Source organism: Chlorocebus sabaeus, chromosome 11 (assembly GCF_047675955.1).
Source record: "Chlorocebus sabaeus isolate Y175 chromosome 11, mChlSab1.0.hap1, whole genome shotgun sequence".
NCBI classification, from domain to species: Eukaryota; Metazoa; Chordata; class Mammalia; order Primates; family Cercopithecidae; genus Chlorocebus; species Chlorocebus sabaeus.
The window spans coordinates 92,167,546-92,189,256 of NC_132914.1; the positions used below are offsets into that span (position 1 = coordinate 92,167,546).

The 21,711-nt window shown below is 43.7% G+C and overlaps 1 protein-coding gene and 1 pseudogene across 2 annotated transcripts in view; one reads left to right on the forward strand and one right to left on the reverse strand.

The window, feature by feature from the left end:
• The window catches only part of TMCC3 (transmembrane and coiled-coil domain family 3), a 309,980-nt gene that overhangs the window by 265,958 nt on the left and 22,311 nt on the right, over window positions 1-21,711 (reverse strand). The gene's annotated exons all lie outside the window — the stretch shown is intronic.
• Window positions 1,243-3,790, forward strand: LOC103238882 (keratin, type I cytoskeletal 19 pseudogene; annotated as a pseudogene).

The following is a 21,711-nucleotide window of genomic DNA, read 5'->3' on the forward strand; positions in this document are numbered from 1 at the left end:
TGCTGGTGAGTCACAGAAGCCCTGTGACCTCAGTACACTCAAGGGAAATATGTCATGGGGCTTACCCTTCGTGAGAACCGCTCTAACTTAGCATACAAGAAAACCTCACAGCCCGTGTGGGGACTTCTCCTGGGCACCACCTAGCTCCTGCCTTAGTAAAGTGTGGAGAAAACCAACTTCCTCACAGAAATGTCTTTTAGAGCCAAATTTAAGTGTCCCTGAAATCAAGTAGACAATGATGTTCCTGTCATTCTGGGTCTGTCCTTGAATGTTGTCTCTGTTCTGTTTTCTTTCCACTACAAAGTCATAGACCCTGAGACCCAAAAAGGCTCAAGCGATCTAGAGAGGTGAAATAACTTACCAAAGGCCACAGAGGATGGAAGTGGCCAGGCCAAGACTAACACCCAGCTTTATCCACAAAATCTGGAAAATGCTGTCATGCTATCTTTGACCCAGAAAAGAAGTGCTCACAAGAAGAATATCAAGGGAGGCTAGTTCAGACTCTGAGCTAGTGTCAAAGTTCAAATCCAGTTGGGTCCCTTACTAGGGCATGCAACCTGGACAATTTCCTTAACTTCCATTTTCTCATCCATTAATAAGAGGATAGTAACAGCATCAACCTTACAGAGCACTCCAAGCATGAATGTATCAATACCGAGAGTTTCTATATGACTGATCCTCCTCCTCCTCCTCCTCCTCCTCCTCATCATCATCATCCTAAAATAGGGGAATGAGAGTGAAGAAGGGATGATAGGTACAAAAGGTAGAAAGTGAGTGTATGATCATTAAATAAGTAGAGCATAATTTAACTTCAAAAAATTCAAAGACATGGCTAGGGTCATATTAACAGGGGTTAGTGAGAACATAAAAGCAAAATGTGTTATAAACTATGGCTCCAACTATGTTAAATATTCATACCCACATGTATATACATACTTCCAGAAGAAAGAGAAATAAAATGCATGAAACAATAATTCTCTGGGCACTAGGATTAAGGTAGATCTTTATTGTCTTCTTTATTACTTTTACTTCCCAAATTTTACACAGCAGACATGTATTGCTTTAGAAATCAAAATAAATGTAGGTTTTAACGGCTGTTTTTTATTTTATTTTATTTTTTATTTATTTTTTGAGACAGGGTTTTGCTCTGTTACCCAGGCTGGAATGCAGTTGTGTGATGACAGCTCACTGCAATCTCCACCTCCCAGGCTCGAGCAATCCTCCTGCTCCAGAGCCCCCACCGCCCATAGCTGGGACCACAGGTGCATGCCCCCACACCCAGCTAATGTTTGTATTTTTGAAGAGATGAGCTTTCATCATGTTGCCCAGGCTGACCTTAAACCCCTGGACTCAGAGCCCTCTGCCTGCCTCTGTCTCCAGAAGGGCTCACAGGCAGAGCCTCAGAGCCCAGCCCAAGGCTGTTTTTTAAAAGAAGACACTTGATACCAGGCCAGGCCCCAAACGGCAAAAGGGCTATTAGGTAGAATCCCAAGAGGCGGGGCCTGTGTTTACTCAGACAGCCAAGCGGGGAGTGCCTGTGTCTGGGAAGAGAACAAGACTTAGGGGGAAGGGGGAAGCTTAACCACCAAGCTATGCCTGAGAGCATCAGGCCAGGGAAGGACTCTGTAAAACAGGAATAAATTCCAAAAGAAAACAAAACAGAAGTGACGTCAGCAGTCCCTAGTTAAAAAAAGAAGAAGAAAGAGAATCCTGGAGCAAGCCTCTGTGCAGAAATTTTTTCCCCCGGCTGGGACAGAAGATCAGTCACCAAAACTAAAAAGCAAAAGATCCAAGTGGCTGAAAAGAGGACTCATGGGCTCCTACTGGGGACAAGACTTGCTTGGAAGCCCATCTGAGGGCCTGCTGCCCTGTCTCCACATCTGAGATCATCCCCCGATCCCAGCCAGGACCAGGGATTTCCTGCTTTTTGGCATCCAGATGTGAGAAACAGATCTGCTGACTCAGATCACCAACTGACAGACGCAAGCCAGGGCCCACAGAGGACGCGCCGTGGGGTCTGAGATCGAGTTCATCTGGCATCTTTCTCGGCACATATCTTCCTGGCTTGTCTTCAGTCTCCACTCCTCCCAGTTTGAGTTCCCACCTTACCCTTTTGCAGAAATTCCTTGTAGCTCATACGAAGGAGTGGACAGAAGACACAGAACAGATAGCAGAGAGAAGTACTGGGGGCCTCCCAGCTCTGTTCAGAGCCCCACTCTCCTCTGACCAGCATGTTAAGGTTTATCCGGATCACCCCCGACAGTTCACAGATTAGGGAAATAAGACAGAAAAAGGGGGGCTGCATGTCTGTGCCATCAAAGTCAGATAAGATGATACACTGTCTTAAGACCATCTGATTCAGGACTTTGCCTGAGGTCACAAACCTTTGTAGTGACAGGCCAGGCCAAGCACATAACTATCCTAATGGCTGCTCCTTCCTTTAGCACTGTGGCTGCGTGTGAGCTGGACTGCGCTCTCTACTGCTCACTAGAAAAGTTCCAGTCCCCCAGCAGGCACCGGGGCTCCGGCGGCTGTGGCATATCCGTGTCCTCTGCCCGCTCCGCGTCCTCATCCTCCTTCAGGGGGCTACAGCGGCATCCTGGCTTGGTCCGACAGGCTGCTTGTGGGCAATGAGAAGCTCACCATGCAGAACCTCAACGATCGCCTGGCCTCCTACTTGGACAAGGTGCATGCCCTGGAGGCAGCCAACAGCAAACTGGAGGTGAAGCTCCGTGACCAGTAGCAGAAGCAGGGGCCCAGGCCCTCCCGCAACCACAGCCACTACTACAGGCCCATCGAGGACCTGCGGGACAAGATTCTTGGTGCCACCATTGAGAACTCCAGGATTGTCCTACAGATCGACAACACCCATCTGGCTGCAGATGATGTCCGAACCAAGTATGGGTGCTGGATGAGGTGACCCTGGCCAGGACTGACCTGGAGGCACAGATCAAAGGCCTGAAGGAAGAGCTGGCCTACCTGAAGAAGAACCATGAGGAGGAAATCAATGTCCTGGGGGGCCAAGTGGGAGACCAGGTCAATGTGGAGGTGGATTCGGCTCTGACGTGCCAAGATCCCGAGTGATGGGCAAAGCCAATATGAGGTCATGGCCAAGTAGAACCAGAAGGATGCTGAAGCCTGGTTCACCAGCTGGACTGAGGAACTGAACTGGGAGGTCACTGGCCACACAGACCAACTCCAGGTAAGCAGGTCCGAGGTCACTGACCTGCGGTGCACCCTCCAGGGTCTTGAGATTGAGCTGCAGTTGCAGCTCAGCATGAAAACTCCCTTGGAAAGCACATTGGCAGAAACAGAGGTGTGCTCTGGAGCCCAGCTGGCACAGATCCAGGCACTGATCAGCAGTATTAAAGCCCAGCTGGGTGATGTGCAAGCTGAAGGTGAGTGGCAGAATCAGGAGTACCAGCAGCTCCTGGAGCAGGAGATCACCACCTACCACAGCCTGCTCAAGGGCCAGGAAGATCACTACAACAACCTGTCCACCTCCAAGGTCCTCTGAGGCGGCAGGCTCCAGGGCCTCTGCTCTCCTCAGAGCCCGTCTCCTGGGTAGGGGGATGGGAAGGAAGGAACCCTTACCCCTGGCTCTTCCCCTGACCTGCCAGTAAAATTTTATAGCCCAAGGGAGGGGAAAAAAAAAAAAAAAAAGAGCAAAGAAAAGTTCCAGTCCAATCCCCAGGCTCCTCTTGGGCAAATGTCAACATATAAAATGATCCAGAAGGCCAAGTCGAATTAAGGTGTAATGGTCAGGGGTACCTCTTCACTTTGTCTAAGGGACAACTATAACAGAAAACATCTCAGTCAAAAAAGTGACCCTGCAATGTGGACAGCCAGGACCCACAATGAGCCACAGGGGTTGGCACCTTTTCAACACGGGCCTGCATTCCTACAGGTCCAGATCCCAGAGTGTACTGTATCCAACGTGCCTGTGGCTAGTGTGTGTCTATAGACTGTGGAACCACACTCCCTGACTTCCAACCCTGGCTCCAGCATGTACTCTGTGACTTTTGGCCAGTGTATTAACCTTTCTGTGTCTCTGTTTCTCCTCCTGGAAGGTAAGCACTAAGTATCTCCAATCTTTAAAAGTTCCTAAGAAGTCTGTATCCAGCCGGGCGCGGTGGCTCAAGCCTGTAATCCCAGCACTTTGGGAGGCCGAGACGGGCGGATCACGAGGTCAGGAGATCGAGACCATCCTGGCTAACATGGTGAAACCCCCTCTCTACTAAAAAATACAAAAAACTAGCCGGGCGAGGTGGCGGGCGCCTGTAGTCCCAGCTACTCGGGAGGCTGAGGCAGGAGAATGGCGTGAACCCGGGAGGCGGAGCTTGCAGTGAGCTGAGATCCGGCCACTGCACTCCAGCCTGGGTGACAGAGCGAGACTCCGTCTCAAAAAAAAAAAAAAAGAAGTCTGTATCCTAGGCCACCCTATATTTACGTGCGCCCCCAGCAGCCCTTTCTGTCCCCTTTGAACCCAACCTGAGGGAGGACGGGTCCCTCTCTCAGCCTCAGAAAGTGAATCATGATAGGATTCAACCTTTTCTTTGGTTTTCTCCTTCTCTTTGGCCAGTGACAAGTCAAAGACAAGTATAACTCAGGTCTCACTAAACAGGGAGGTCAGCAGGGAAAGCCTTCCTTTCCCAATAAAAAGACATAGGTTTGGCCAGGTGCGGTGGTTCACACCTAATCCCAGCACTTTGGGAGGCCGAGGCAGGTGGATCACCTGAGATCAGGAGTTCGAGACCAGACTGGCCAACGTGGTGAAATCCCATCTCTACTAAAAATAGAAAAATTAGCCGGGCATGGTGGCACACACTTGTAATCCCAGCTACTCAGGAGGCTGAGGCAGAAGAATCACTTGAACCTGGGAGGCAGAGGTTTCAGTGAGCCAAGATCACACTATTGCACTCTAGCCTGGGCAACAAGAGCAAAACTCCGTCTCAAAAAAAAAAAAAAAAAAAAAAAGACACAGGTTTATGCAAAGTGTATTAGGCCATTCTTGCACTGCTATAAAGGAATACCTGACACTGGGTGATTTATAAAGAGAAGAGGTTTAACTGGCTCACAGTTATGCAGGCTGTACACGCATGGCACCGGCATCCTGAGCACAGCTTCCAGGGAGGCCTCAGGGAGCTTTTACTCATGGCAGAAGGCAAAATGGGAACAGCATGTCACATGGTGAATGCAGGAGCAAGAGCGAGTTGGAGCAGAGGAGCCACAAACTTAAACAACCAGATCTCATGAGAACTCACTCACTATCACAAGGACAGCACCAACACGTGACAGATCTGCCCCATGACCCAAACACTTCTCACCAGGCCCCAGCTCCAACATTGGGGATTACATTTCAACATGAGATTTGGGAGGGGACAAATATCCAAACCATATCACACAAAAGAAGCCTTTTGACCCTTCTACTGCCTTTAGTGCTGCTAAAGCAGCCATCTGCAGCCATGGGGAAAGAGCCAGGAAGGCCAAGGAGGATGGTTCTGGTTTCTGCACCCAGGCCAGCCTCCACTTATTCCAAGGATGACTGTGAGGAATGTGGACCCCTGCATGGCTAACTCTTGCTTGTGGCCAAATGGCATCCTAATAGATCAACTGTACAAGTTTATTCTCATTAAAAAAATTTTTTAAATCATGTTCTCCAAAAAGTTACTCAGTAAAAGTGATGTTGCAATATCAGTATGACTCATGGCATTGATTTTTGTTTGTTTTTTGGTTTTTTTTTGAGACAGAGTCTCACTCTGTCTCCCAGGCTGGAGTCTGTGGCACAATCTCAGCTCACAGCAACCTCCACCTCCTGGGTTCAAGTGATTCTCCTGCCTCAGCCTCCCAAGTAGCTGGGACTACAGGTGTGCGCCACCACGTCTGATTAATTTTTTTGTATTTTTAGTAGAAATGGGGTTTCACCATGTTGGCCAGGCTGGTCTCGAACTCCTAACCTCATGATCCACCCACCTCAGCCTCCCAGAGTGCTGAGATTACAGGCATGAGCCACCATGCCCAGCCAGCATTGTTTTATATACACACACAGATACAGAAATGCAGGGGTGTGTGTGTATATATATGATATATGTATACTATATATGGGTGTACATGTCACATATATTTCCCAGCTTTGTCCACTCAGGCAGCCTTGAAGCTGTGTTGTCCCTGTAGCAACAAGCACACCCAGTATCTGGACGTTGGTTTCTAAGTACCATCCTCCAGATGACCTCCAAGAGACCAGTGTTCTTTGAAGAAATGGCTGACTCTAGGCCACCCTATGTTTACGTGCACACCCAGCAGCCCTTTCTGTCCCCTTTGAACTGCAGAAAGGAAAATGCAAGATGAACCTGGACATCTTAGAATGCCACAAAGCAAGGGAGGTGCTTTTTTAAAAAGGCAAGGGTGAAAAAGGAAAAAAGAAGAAAGATGGGGCATGTTAAATGGACATATAAGCCAAACTGAAGGAGTTCCCAATAGCCAAAGCTGGAACAAATTAGAGAAAAAAAAAAAAAAAAAAAAAAACAGGGATAATAGTATAAGATCATAGAATAAACCAAGTATCTGTAAGACTATACCGAAACAAATAAGTGACTAAGTAAATATAGCAAAAGGGACAGATCTTCCTTACAAAAGAATTCTAATTAATACTTGTAGAAGGAACTAGGAAAATAGAAAATCACCTGTATTTCACTGGAGCAGAAATGTTTGCCCTAAAAAAAATTATGGCCTTCAGTCGTCCCGGGAATGATGAGCTGTTGCACTTTTGGTAATAGCAGGATTATGGACGTTAATACAGAACTCGACAGTTTACAAATTTTGTTTAAGAAAGAAAAGAGAAAATCATGATTAGAATACCATAGTAATAACTGCTCCAACAAGATACACTGATGAAGCTAAAATCAATGTGTGAAACTTTATGGAGGAACATTATTTGTACAACCTTAAAATATCTCCTTCCTGAATACCAATACAAATATTAATTACTGTGGTGGTTTTAAAATATGTCTACAGACTCTTTGATACTCCTCCAAGAGGTGGAACTCAATCCCCCCATGCCCCGAGTATGGGCTGGACTTGGTGATTCCTCTCTAATTAATAAATGATGGAAAGGGAAAGACAGTAACCTTACAGTAGTGAAACCTAGCAGACATGACTTGATAGCTAAGTGAGGTTAACATCACCAGTAACAAGCCATCTTGACATCATGTACTCCTTCAGGGACCGCAGTGAGAACAGCATATCACCTGAACTGTATTTGTCCCCAAAGTCCATAACCTCAATCTAATCCTGAGAAGACACTAGACAAACCCAAATGGAAGAACATTCTACAAAATGCCTGAATACTACTGTTCAAAAGTGTCAAGGTCATATGTCTCAGTCCATTTAGTGCTGTTATAAAGCAACATCTGTTTTTTTGGCTCATGGTTCTGCAGGATATTCGAGAAGCATGGTGCCAGCATCTGCTTCTGGTGAGGGCCTCAGGCTGCTTCCACTCATGGCAGAAGGTGAAAGGGAACTGGTGTGTGCAGAGATCACATGGTGAGAGGAGAAGCAAGAGAGAGGAGAGGGGCCGGAAACAGTGGCTCATGCTCGTAATCCCACCATTTTGGGAGGCCAAAAGGGGAGAATCTGTTGAGCCCAGGTGTTTGAGACCAGCCTGGGCAACATGGTGAAACCCCATCTCTACAAAAAATAGAAAAATTAGCTGGGCAAGGTGACGCGTGCCTTAGTCACAGCTGCTCGGGGGGTTGAGGTGGGAGGATCTCTTGAGTCCAGGAGGTTGAGGCTGCAGTGAGCCGTGATCATGCCAGTCCACTTCAACCTGGGCCAAAAAACAAGACCTTGTCTCAAAAAAAAAGTGAGAAAGAGAGTACGGGGGTAGGCTCTTTTTAGCAACCAGCTCTCATGGGAACTAACAGAGTGAAAACTCACTCATTATCACGAGGACAGCACCAAGCTATTCACTGGGGATCCACTCCCATGACCCAAACACTTCCCATTAGGCACTCACTTCCTACACTGGAAATCGGATTTCAACATGAGATTAGCAAGGGTCAAACATCCAAACTATAGCAGCCATATAAGACAAGGGAAGATGAAAGTGTCATACATTGGATGAGACTAAGGAGACATGACAACTAAATATAATGTGGATTGGATCCTGGAACAGAAAATAACATTCGAGGAAAAACTGGGAAAATGTGAATAAAGTATGTAGTTAACAACTAAAGTTAATAGTGTTGTACCAAGGTAAATGTTTTCATTTTGATAAACATACCATGTTGTTTAAGATATTCATATTAGGCTGGGCATGGTGGCTCATGCCTGTAATCCCAGCACTTTGGGAGGCCGAGGTGGGTGGATCACCTGAGGTCAGGAGTTCGTGACCAGCCTGGCCAACAGGGTAAAACCCCGTCTCTACTAAAAATACAAAAATAAGCTGGGTGTGGTGACAGGTGCCTATAATCCCAGGTATTGAGGAGGCTGAGGTAGGAGAATTGCTTGAACCCAGGAGGCGGAGGTTGCAGTGAGCCAAGATCGCACCACTGCACTCTAGCCTGCGCGATAAGGTGAGACTCCATCTAAAAAAAAAACAAAAAACAAAAAACAAAAAAACCATAAACCAAACAAAGCAATGCTCCAAGAAGATGCAGCACATGTATCCTAAGGCTTCAGGTTCCCACAAAATCCCTGAGTTTGCCCAGAGTTTGGGATGCATCAGAGTCTCTCTCACTAATGAATACCATAGCCATGATGACCATGCATCCAGGAGGACCAGCATGTATCCTCTAGTTATTCACTGGAGGCTGTACCCCAAGGGTCTTTCCTAATTCCCACTGCTGTGAGGACCTGGATGAAAAGTGATAAGCCTCCAAGCATGGCAAGGCTTCAGCCTGTTGCTTCTGGCTATGGTCCCATCACTCAGCATTTTGAAGACCTGCACAGAATGAGTTATTAACACACCCAAAGAACAAATTCTGAGAGTGCATCAATATTAATTCATTTATAGAGAGGTTTTGCTTTATCCTCTTTCTTGATTAAATGCTTAGTGCTACCTCAAGAGATAAGCTGTCACGAAACTCTCAACCAGTCATGAATGAGAAAGATAAAATCTTACCCAACATCTTAAAGGAAAGCACTTATTTAAAAGTTCTCATCAACCAGACGCGGTGGTTCATGCTTATAATCCCAGTGCTTTGGGAGGCCAGGAGTTCTAGATCAGCCTGGGCAACATGGCAAGACCCCATCTTTAAAAATAAACAAAAAGTTAACTAGGTATGGTGACAAATGCCTGTGCTCCCAGCTACTCAGGAGGCTGAGGCAGGAGGGGAGGCTGAGGCAGGAGGGGAGGCTGAGGCAGGAGGGGAGGCTGGGGTGGGAGAATCCACTGGAGCCCAGGAGTTTTGGGCTGCAGTGAACTATATGATTTGGAGACGAAGTGACATTCTGTCTCAAAAAATAAAGTTCTCATCACCTAAACGTATGACTTTTAGTTCACATTTTATTTGTTGAATCTTTGGGTAAGACTCTTGTTGCTGTTTTCTTTCTTTTTAAGATGAAGTGATAGATTGCTTGCAAAAAAGGCCCCAAATCCTCCATCCCACTCCCTTGTACCCACACCCTTTACTCACTGTGATTATGTGGCTTCTTTCATCAAGGGAGTTTGTTTACCAAACCTTGAAGCTGGGCTGGCCACGTGGATTGCTTTAGCCAACATAAAGTGGCAGAGCTGGCAATGTGCCAGTCCGGAACCCAGCCCCACGAGGCTCTGCTTTCTTCTGCTCCCTGCTTTACAGCCATGAGAACCCTGCTTGACAGCCACGAGAACAAGTCAAGGCTAGCTGCTGGAGAACGAGAACATATGTGGTATAAAGATGAGCCAGCCCAGCCTAGAAGACAACTGCCCACATGGGTCCATCCCACATTGCTTGCCTACAGAACCGTGGGCTAAATAGTTACATCACTGCATTTTACGATAGTTTGTCATCCAGCAAAATCTAACTGATACAATTGAAGTGTGTGATTTTAGTGCTGTTAATTATTCTGATCTTAAAAGTATTAGAGAAAGTCAGAAAATACAGAAAAGGAGAAAATCGCCCATAATTTATCACTCGAATAAAACCAACATTCTGGTGGTGTTTTTCCCCAATCTTCAGTATATTAGTGTGACTGAATGAAAATGAAATCCACTTAATTTTAATTCCGTATCTTTCTCCTCCCACCGAAAACATTTAATAGAGCTTTTCTTATGCTATTAGTATCTGAAAATGTAATTTTTAATGGTTTAAATATTCTATTTATCATGGATGTACAATAATTTAAATCTGTGCCATATATTTCTGTAGTTTCTAATTAATTAATAATGGAGTTATTTATTCATTATTGTAAGTATTATTGTTCATTTGAGTACAGAAAACTATGTTCAACTCTGTGCTTATTTCTTTAAAATAAGCTTCTAGAACTGAAATTCTTGATTCAAAGAGTATAGACTGCTAGTCAAAGCCAGTCCCCCTACACCTACACACACGCACACACACGCACACACACGTCTTCATTGCTGGTAGAGACACATTTTGTTCCATTGTTTACCTTACGTTCTACCATGTGCTCAGAGTAAGGAGCCTCTTCCCAACAAGGAAGAGAAAGGAGAATCCTGATAGTCTAAGCTACCACCTAAATCTAACTCACCACCTGTTTTAGTATAGGCCATTTAATGCAATTTTGGCCAGTAAGACATGAGAAAAGGTCTTTTGGGAGCTCTTGGAAAAGGTTTTCTTTACAAATATCCATGGTTCCTTTTCTCAACTCTAGATATGATTGTAAAAAGATGCGATGCCTGAAACTGATGCAGCCATACTGACTACGAGGACTTAAGTCTATGGGAACAAGCTATGTACTCAGGATAGTGGAGAAGGAAAAGGAAAGATTCATGTCCTTTGTGATGTTTTTGAGCTGCTGAATTTCCTGGAGACACTCCACCTCTGGACAGTGAGATGATAAACCTAAACTTCTTTCTGTGTAAACCATTTTTACCAGGTTTTCTGTTCCTTACACCCTAAAGGATAGAGACTCTTTCAAGGCTTTCCTCACACACTACCAAACTGAGCTCCCAGAGAGAATGTAGCAATGAACTTTTTCTGCAGAACTACATGGGCTTAACATAAAATTTACAAAATAACTTGGAGAAAAATAATACATGTAAAATATTCAATGTTCTTATATCCACAAACCTGATACCTCCTTTGTTCAAAATTTTAAAAAATATCTCCTAGTAAATTCCATTATTTACTTATTCCAGCAATGTGCTGTGAGAGTTTTTCTAAAGGTTTTATGCTTTTTTGCTGTTATTATAACTAGAAGCACTTTCTCTATTATATCTAACAGATTGTTGCTGGTATATAATAAAGCTATTATGCTTCATGTATAAACCCACAACATTACTGAGTTGTCAATAAGTTTAGGAATATTACCATACATTTGTTTCTTTTTTGTTGGCATGTAATTATGTTGCTTATTTTTTTAAAAACTTTTTACGTCCTACTATCAGCTATATTTCATATGTTTCATGCTTTATTGCATTGACAAGAAATTCTAGAACAATAATAAATATCATCTTAGTTTTTTTGTTTTAAAGGGACTCTCTAAGGTTTCACTATTAAGTACGACATTAAATATTGGTTTAAGAGATATGTATGTGTGGGTGTATAGACATACAAAATTTATTTTTTAGTTTATAACATAAACAAATCATGTTAAAAAATCTTATTTTTATAAGAATTATATATTTTAAATTAACAACAGGTACTGAATTGTCAAATGTAATTTAGGAATCTATTGTGATCATCATGTAGTTTACCTTAACTGAAACTAACCAAAGAGTCTAGTTACAAACTTCCTTAAAAAAAATTCACATTCCTAGGATAAAATGTTACATATACATCCTGAATTACTCTTTTACGAGCATTTCTTTTTGAACTTTTTCATGTGCTTTATCCGGTGTTTTATTCTTTGGAGTGTCTATCAGTTCCATGTTGATGACCGTGTGTATACCCACTGTTTACCTCCCACTTGTAAGTAAAAGGCAGTTCACTGGGTACATACTTGCTTCCAGCTCTATCCATGTTGTTGGAAAAGACGCGAAATCACTCTTTTTTGTGCCTACACCATTGGAGAATGTTAACTTTCTTGGTGGTTGCTTTTCTTTTTTCTTTTCTTTTCTTTTCTTCTCCCCACCCCAGCTGCCTCCTCCTTCTCCTCTTCTACTTGAGTGTGATAGCAGTCATAGAACAGGGGAATTATCTCCTATCTGGAACTTGAATAAGCTCATCAGTAAAACTGGAATAGCAACCGACGACTCCATGGTAAAAGGACAAAATTTCCAATAGATGAAGTTAAATGATTTATGGAGGAAGGGAAGGCAGTCCTTTCAAATGCTAGTATTACCATGGACATTTCTTCTTCTTCTTTTTTTTTTTTTGAGACGGAGTCTCACTCTGTCACTTAGGCTGGTACAGTGCCACAATTTCAGCTCACTGCAACCTCCCGGATTCAAGCGATTCTCCTGCCTCAGCCTCCCAAGTAGCTGGGATTACAGGGGCCCACCACCATGCCTGGCTAATTTTTGTATTTTTAGTAGAGATGGGGTTCCATCATGTTGGCCAGGCTGGTCTTGAACCCCTGACCTCAAGTGAGCCGCCTGCATTGGCCTCCCAAAGTGCTGGGATTACAAGCGTGAGCCTCTGTGCCCAGTAACTACTGATGTTTCTGACAGCTTAGAAAGATACAGTCCTTGCCTGAAGGTTCACTTTCCCTTTGTAGCACTTCAGCAACTATGCTGTACTTTCCTGATGCTGAGAGTTGTCCATGGCTGGTTTGTTTTATTTTGTTTTTCTACTGTACCAGAAATACTGCTCCATGTTTTCAGACAGTGTTATACAGGAGGAGAGGAGGAGAAAGTTTCTCCATTTCTGAACACAGGGCCAACCACCTGTCCATTTCCCACCATCCCCATGTGTATCAGTTATCTATTTCACAATAATGCTGTGCGAAAGCAATCAGAGAAACTCACTGGCATACAGCAGTAAAGGCTCATAGCTCAAGTGTCTGGAGTGGTCAATTAGGCGGCTCTGCTCATCCTGGCTGAGATTACTTGCCCTGGAGTAATTATCACCCTGCGATCAGCTGGTTCTTTGCTGATTTAGGAAGTCTTTAGCTAGGAAGATTAGGGTAATTCAGCTCTGCTCTGAGAACATCCGTGAGACAATGGTGGATGTGCAAGAGAGCAAGAAGAATCATGCAGTCTCTGAAGGCCTGGGCTTGGAGCCGGCATATTCTCCATCATACTACTGCAGCTTGTTGGTCAAAGCCAACGTCAAGAGGATAGCCCAGGCTGGGCGCAATGCCTCATGCCTGTAATCACAGGACTTCAGGAGGCCAAGACAGGCGGATCACCTGAGGTCAGGAGTGTGAGACCAGCCTGGCCAACATGACGAAACCCCGTCTCTACTAAAAATATAAAAATTAGCCAGGCATGGTGGCGTGTGCCTGTCATCCCAGCTATTCGGGAGGCTGAGACAGGAGAATCATTTGAACCCGGGAGGTGAAGGTTGCATCAGTGAGCCTTGATCACGCCACTGCACTCCAGCCTGGGCAACAGAGCAAGACTCTGTCTTAAAAAAAAAAAAGAAAAAAGAAAAAAGAAAAGAAAAAAGAGACGCCCAGACTCAAGAGGTGTCTCTTTAGTGAAAAGAATTACAAAGGCATGGATCCAGGGAGAGGTGGGGAACTGGCTGCCCTTGCAATCTACCACACCGTATTCTCTCTCCACCTTCAGTTACATCTACACATCAGTGATCCTGCATCTTTTCCTCTCACATCTTCTCTCTACCATAGTGTTTGGCCACAAGTTACCCCTTCCCTGCAGAAAACACAGTGGCTTTTGTTAGTCCAACACTTCAGCTGTCTCAGAGACCAAAAGGAGTAGCTGGGCCTTCCGGTCAGGATAAGGAACAAGAACTGCTAAGTGAGCTGTTCAAGGCTCTCTCGGGTGGGAAGGGCATGGGGGAAAGAACACAGTCTCCATGGCTGGGTATGATTCAGGGAAGAACGGCCACTGGGGAGCCATGTTCCACATCTCCACCTTACAGTGAATCAGGAATATAGAAAAATCAAGGTTGAAACGATACAGAGTAACACTCCGTAGCAGCACAGCCTTGTCCACCTCAGCAAGTCTAAGTTCAGGCTCTGCTCTCGCCTGTTGCCTGACCTTGGGCAAGCCTTCTATCTCTTAGGATACTGAAAAAACCAATGGGTTGGACGGGTCTCAGTGAGCCTTCTAGCACCAACCTTCCGCACCTATAGATTTTATTTCATTACCAAACTAAACTCTCTTCACACATATTTATTCTTCATGTCAACTTGTAGTATGACTATCTGTGCAACAATTTTAAAAATCAGAAGAAACACTAACAACAGCATAACCTTCAACCCAACTTCTTCAGACGGGTCTCCCACCACTGCAGGTGAGCAAGGGCGGGCTAAGATTATTATTCTATCAAAGCAGCTTCATGGAAAGAAAGGGAATCAAATGTGTACATTTTTTAGGGCAGTGCAAGTTCATCTGTGATTGAAGAATGATTCAGATCTGTTTCAAGCAATAATTTAATTTTTCACACTGAAAATTATCATCATTTTTCCAATTTTCAGTTTTTTTTAATTCAACTTATTTTTTGTATAGGTGGTACATGTACATGGCTTTACATTCATAAGCTACAAAATAATATAAAGTTTAAAAGTAAGTTTTCCTGTCATTCCTGCCCCTATTCAGTTGCTCTCCTCAGTGACAACCACACTTACCACATGCTCAGTACATACAATAAGTGTAAGTGCATATGTGTGCAGGTAAGCAAGCATGTGTGCACACACACACTATTCTTTTTTTTTTTTTTTTTTATGGAGTCTCATTCTGTTGCCCAGGCTGGAGTGCAGTGGCATGATCTCATCTCAGCTATATCCTCCATCTCCCAGGTTCAAGCAATTCTCCTGCCTCAGCCTCCTGAGTATCTGGGACTACAGGCACACACCACCACGCCCGGCTAATTTTTGTATTTTTTTAGTAGAGATGGGGTTTCACCATGCTGGCCAGGCTGGTCTTGAATGCCTGACCTCAAGTGATCCACCCGCCTCAGCCCTTCAAAGTGCTGGGATTAAAGGTGTGAGCCACTGTGCCAGGCCTATTCTTTTTAGATTATAAATGGTATTATCTTAAAAACATTATTTTAAATCAATAAGTAGAAGTAGATCATCATAAAGGTCTTCATCCTCATCATATTCATATTCCTGAGGAAAAGGAAGAAGAGGAGGGTTGGTCTTGCTGCCTCGGGGGTGTAAGAGGCAGAAGAGATGGAGGAGGTAGAAGGGAAGGCAGGAGAGGCAGGCACACTTGGTGTAACTTTTTTTTTTTTTTTTTTTGTATTTTTAGTAGAGACGGGGTTTCACCGTGTTAGCCAGGATGGTCTCGATCTCCTGACCTCGTGATCCGCCCGTGCAAAATACTGAAAGCATTGTAAATATTCATTAGTTTTTAGATACTGGTTAAATAGAATAGCTATACAACAGAATATGATACAGTCTTTGAAAAATCTGAGGCTACTGTTTATGAAATAATGTCTACAATATAATATTAGGAGGGAAAAAAGCAAGGTGCAACATAATTTTTTTTTTTTAACTATACAGGTTTACTTTTATTCGGAATTTTTTTCACTTCCAGAGACACTAGACTGGGGTGGCAAACTATATCCCACAGGTCAAATCCAGTCCATGACCTAAGGATACTTTTATGTTTTAAAGAGTTGTTTTTAAAAAAAAGAAAAGAAAAGAAGAAAAAGGAGAGGGAGAAGGAAAAACATGCGACAGAGACCTTACAAGGCCTTCAAATATTTACTGTCTGGCCCTTTACAGAAAAACTTTGCTGAGCCCTACACCAATTTATAGTCCCACCAGCAATGCATAACAGTGAAGGTTTTTCCACTATTTCCATTCTAATCTTTGCTAAAATTAAGATTTCAGGTAATGCTTCGAGTTTTGTTTCAGTTGAAGAAAATAAGGCACTCATAAAACACTTACATCATGGCACTATGATCTTTCCAGGCAAAAATACGGCTTATTCTAGGGCACAAACATAAACTGACACTTGAACTTTTCGCCTCACATTCACAGGTGGTGAGAAAAGGTTAGAATCCCCAACTGTTAGAATTGGAAGGAAGTTTAAAGGTTATCTGCTGTGAGAGTTACAGATTTTGTGTGCCATTAAAATTTCAAAACAAATTTAAAGGATTAAAACAATGTTGTCAATTTTTTATGTTGCCAGTAAAATCATTAAAAAATAAAAACAGCCTGGGCGCAGTGGCTGTAATCCCAGCACTTTGGGAGGCCAAGGCGGGTGCATTGCCTGAGCTCAGGAGTTTGCGACCACCCTGGGCAACACGGTGAAACCCTGTCTCTACCAAAACACAAAAAATTAGCCGGGCGTGGCAGCGCGCACCTGTAGTCCCAGCTACTTGGGAGGCTGAGGCAGGAGAATTGCTTGAACCTGGGAGGCGGACGTTGCAGTGAGCCAAGATCATGCCACTGCACTCCAGCCTGGGTGACAGAGCGAGACTCAGTCTCCAAAAAAAAAAAAAAAAAAAAAAAAAAATCCAACCACCATCTACTTCTTTCACCATCACTTCATAAAGTAATTTAACATTAAAAGCAGGGCATATCCAATATTAGAATAAAGGAGAGTCCATTAAATTAAATATTCTTAGCTCCACAAAAAGCCAAACACATCACTATTTTCCTTCTGCCTTTGCTTCACATTGAGGAAAACTCCATGTGAAACCCATGTGGAAACCAACTCCACTGTTTCCTAAACAATCGAAAGGCCCTATACCCAAATGAATGCTCAAGATTCAATTCTGGGCTAGGCACAGTGGCTTACACCTGTAATCCTAGCACTCTGAGAGGCCAGGAGTTCAAGACCAGCCTTGCCAACATGGTGAAACCTCGTCTGTACTAAAAATACAAAAATTAGCTGGGCATGGTGGTGCATGCCTGTAATCCCAGCCACTCAGGAGGCTGAGGCTGGAGATTCGCTTGAACCTGGGAGGCGGAGGTTGCAGTGAACTGAGATCACGCCACTGCACTCCAGCGTGGGCGACAGAGTAAGACCCAGTCTCGAAAAAAAGAAAGAAAACAAAGAAAAAGATTCAATTCTGATAACAATGAATTTATGGCAGATCCAGAACTAGAATCCAGGACCTATGCCTTCCAATCCGCCTAAATTTTCCCCTAAACCACATTCTCCATGTGTCCTGAAATCACAAAACAAATGACCAGCATAACTGGTCCCATAGCACCCCAGCCAGTCTCTTTCTTCCCACATCACTGCTCTTCCCTCATAAGTGTGATCGCTTCTCTCTCAGCCAAAATGTGTTTTTAGTCCTCTTTACTGGGAGGCAGGGGAGCAAAACAACAACAAAACTGGACGTTTTCTCTCTTCTGAGTAGCTGGAGAATCCTAAATTCATGCAGACTCAAACGACAATCACCCATTCATTCTAAACGTGTTTTTCCCCTCATTGATCCTTATAAATAGGCTCTGCCTCTCTGCCTCACTCTCCTTTGGTGTGTGAGGTGGAGAGGGACTGGGGTCCCTGGAAACACATGCATGAGCTTCTATGGGCACTTACGCATCAACCCAAGGGACTTCCAGATGGTTGGCGAGAGGCATCTCCTACAGCTTCTTCCACAAGAAGAACCAAAATAACGAGTAGATAGTCACACTTCAAATAGATCATCTAAGACAGAACACTGGAATTCAACAGAGAAATGACAGGAAACATCTAAAGCAGGGAAGGAGAGAGAAGCAAGGCCTACTCTGCCAGGGTGGGCTGGGATCCAGCACAGGTTCCCCAATGCAGAGAAAGGGTAAGTGCCACGTTCCCACTACAGAATCCTGCAATCTTAGCCGTGAGAGAGCCCCTCCACTCTGGGGGACCCAGAGACTAACCTAAGGCGCTGCCTGGAGACTGTGCAACCAGAGACATTGCTCCAGAGGGGGAACTCACGCTGGGTCCCACAAACCCCGAGTCTTAAGCACCTACAGCACAGTGTCACTTTGAAAGCCCAGCCCCCACCAGACTGCATCCTGTCCTGGGGCCCAACAGCCCCTGTATCTCCACATCCCTGGAGTCCCACTGACATTTCTCCCCCTCAGCCACCACTGCAGGGGCCGAGAAGGCAGCCACTGGAAACAACTCGACCCAGTCTTCATCCCCAGCAGAGGGGCAGCTGCACATTTTCACATGCCCCAGGACAAGTCCACTGACCACAGCTAGTCATGTAGGTAGTTATGGGCCAAAGCTAGTGAAGTACACATCCCTCAGACCCCTGCCTATGGCGGCTCCCACTGAAAGCAACCCTGCCCTCCCCAGTAGCAGGGCCACAGCACATAAACTGCTGCCCGCACCTGGCCATCTTCCCAGTGGCCTATAGGGATCACCCTCCCCCTGCCTACCACAGCCGGTGTCTACACACGGCACCAAGGGTGGGGCAGAGGACAGCTTGACTGGGATTTATCCCAAGGATGCAAGCATGGTTCAACATATGCAACTCATCACATAAATAGAATAAAGGACAAAAACCACACGATCATTTCAACACACACAGAAAAAGCATTTGATAATATTCAATATCCCTCCATGATTAAAAAAAAATTCTCAACAAACTCGGCCTAGAAGGAACATACTTCAACATAACAAAGGCCATATATGACACACCCACAGGTAACATCATACTGAATGGGGAAAAGCTGAACGCCTTTCTTCTAAGAACTGGAATAAGACAAGGATGCCTACTTTCACCACTCCTATTCAGCAAAGTACTGGAAGTCCTGACCAGAGCAATCAGGCAAGAGAAAGAAATAAAAGGCATCCACATCAGAAAAGAAGACGTCAAAGTGTCTCTCTTTGCTGATAACATGATCTTATAACTAGAAAAACCTAAACACTCCACCAAAAAACTCTTAGATCTGATAAATTCAGTAAAGCTTCACGTACAAAATCAACATAAAGCAGTAGCATTTCTATACACCAATAATGAACTTGCTGAGAAAGAAATCAAGAAGGCAATCCCATTTACAATAGCTATAAAAATTAGAATATCTAAGAATAAATTTAACCAAGGAGGTTGTCTTATTCTATTTGTGTAGCTACACCTGTGGCTGGGTAATCTATAAAGAAAAGATGTTTATTTGGCTCCTGGTTCTACGGGCTGTACAAGAAGCACAGCACCAATACCTGCTACTGGAGAGGGCTTCCCGGCTGCTTCTACTTATGGCAGAAGGAGAATGGGAGCTGCTATATGCGGAGATCATATGGTGAGAGAGAGGAAACAAGAGGGCGGGGAAGAAAGCACCAGGCTCTTTTTAACAAGCAGCTCACATGGGAACTAATAAAGTGAGAAATATCCACCCAGGAAGGACATTAATTTATTCATGAGGGATCTGCTCCAATGACCTAAACACCCATTCATGAGGGATCTGCTCCAATGACCTAAACACCTCCCATTAGGTCCCATCTCCAACATGGGAAATAAATTTCAACATGAGGTTTGGCGAGTCAAATATCCAAACTATAGCAGAGGTAAAGGATCTCTACAAGGAAAATTACAAAACACTGATGAAAGAAATTAAAAAGAACACAAACAAATGGAAAGACATCTCATGCTCATGGATCAGAAGAATTCAGATTGTTAAAATAACCATACTGCCCAAAATACCAACATCATTTTTCACAGAAATAGACAATCATAAAATTCATATAGAACCAAAAAAGAGCCCAAATAGCAATACTGAGCAAAAAGAATGAAGCTGGAGGCGTCACACTACCTGACTTTAAAATATACTACAAGGCTATAGTAACCAAAACGGATGGTATTGGTATAAAAACAGACACAGAGACCAAGAGAATAGAATAGAGAACCCACAAATAAATCCACATATTTGTAACCAACTGATTTTTGACCAAGCCTCCAAAAACACGTTGGGAAAATGACACCCCACTCAATAAATGGTATTCAGAAAATTGGATTGCCATATGCAGAAGAATGAAACTGGACTGCTATCTTTCAGCATATATAAAAATCAATTCAAGAGGATTACAGACTTAAACGTAGCACCCAAAACTATAAAACTGCTAGAAGAAAACATAGGAAAAACACTTCAGGACATTAGTCTAGGCAAGGGCTAAAACCTCAAAAGCACAGGAATTAAAAAAAAAAAAATAGACAAATGGAACTATATTAAACTAAAAAGCTTCTGCACAGCAAAGGAAACAACCAGCAGAGGGAAGAGACAACCTGTTGAATGGGAGAAAATATTTGCCAATTCTTCGTCAAACAAAGGACAAATATCCAGAATATACAAGAAAGTCAAACAACTCAACAGTGAACAAATAGATAATTCCATTGAAAAGTGAGCAAAGGATATGAATAGACATTTTTTAAAAGAAGACATACAAATGGCCAAGAAGCATATGAAAAAAAGATGCTCAACATCACTAGTCATCAGAGAAATGCAAATCAAAACCATGAGATCTCTTACCCCAGTTAGAATGGCTATTACTAAAAAGACAAAAAAAAAAAATGCTAGCAATGATGTGGAAATAGGAAACTCTTACACACTATTGGTGGGAATATAAATTAGTACATCCATTGTGGAACAAAGTTTGGAGTTTAAAAAAAAAATCTAAAAATAGAACTATAGTATGATCTGGCCATCCCACTACTAAGTATTTATCAGAAGGAAAATAAATCAGTGTATCAAAGGGTAGGTACATGTGCATGGTTATTGCAGCACTATTCACAATAGCAAAGATATGGAATCAACCTAAGTGTACATCAATGGACGAATGAATAAAGAAAATATAGTATATACACATAATGGAATACTATTTGGTCATAAGAAATGAAATCCTGTAATTTGCAGCAATACAGATGGAATGAGAGATCATTATGTTAAGTGAAATAAGCCAGGCACCGAAAGACAAATACTACATGTCCTCACTCATATGTAGGAGCTAAAACATAGTTGATGTCATGGGAGTAGAAAGTAGAATGACAGACACTAGAGGCTGGGAAGGGAGAGGGGGATGAAAAGAAGTTGGTTAATGGGTACAAACCTAGACTTAGATAGAAGGCATAAGTTCCAATATTCAAGAGCAGAGTAGGGCCAGGCGTGGTGGCTCACACCTGTAATCCCAGCACTTTGGGAGGCTGAGGCGGGAGGATCACAAGGTCAAGAGATGGAGACCATCCTGGCCAACGTGGTGAAACCCCATCTCTACTAAAAATACAAAAGTTAGCTGGGCGCAGTGGTGCATGCCTGTAGTCCTAGCTACTCAGGAAGCTGAGGCAGGAGAATCCCTTGAATCTGGGAGGCAGAAGCTGCAGTGAGCTGAGATCGCGTCACTGCACTCCAGCCTGGCGACAGAGTGAGACTCTATCTAAAGGAAAAAAAAAAAAAAAAAAGAGTAGGGTGACTATAGTTACAAACCATGTATTGCAGTATTTCAAAATAATTAGAAGCAAAAACCTGAAATGCACCCAACACAGAGAAATGGTAAATACTAAAGGTGATGGGTACCCTGACTTGATCATTACATATTCT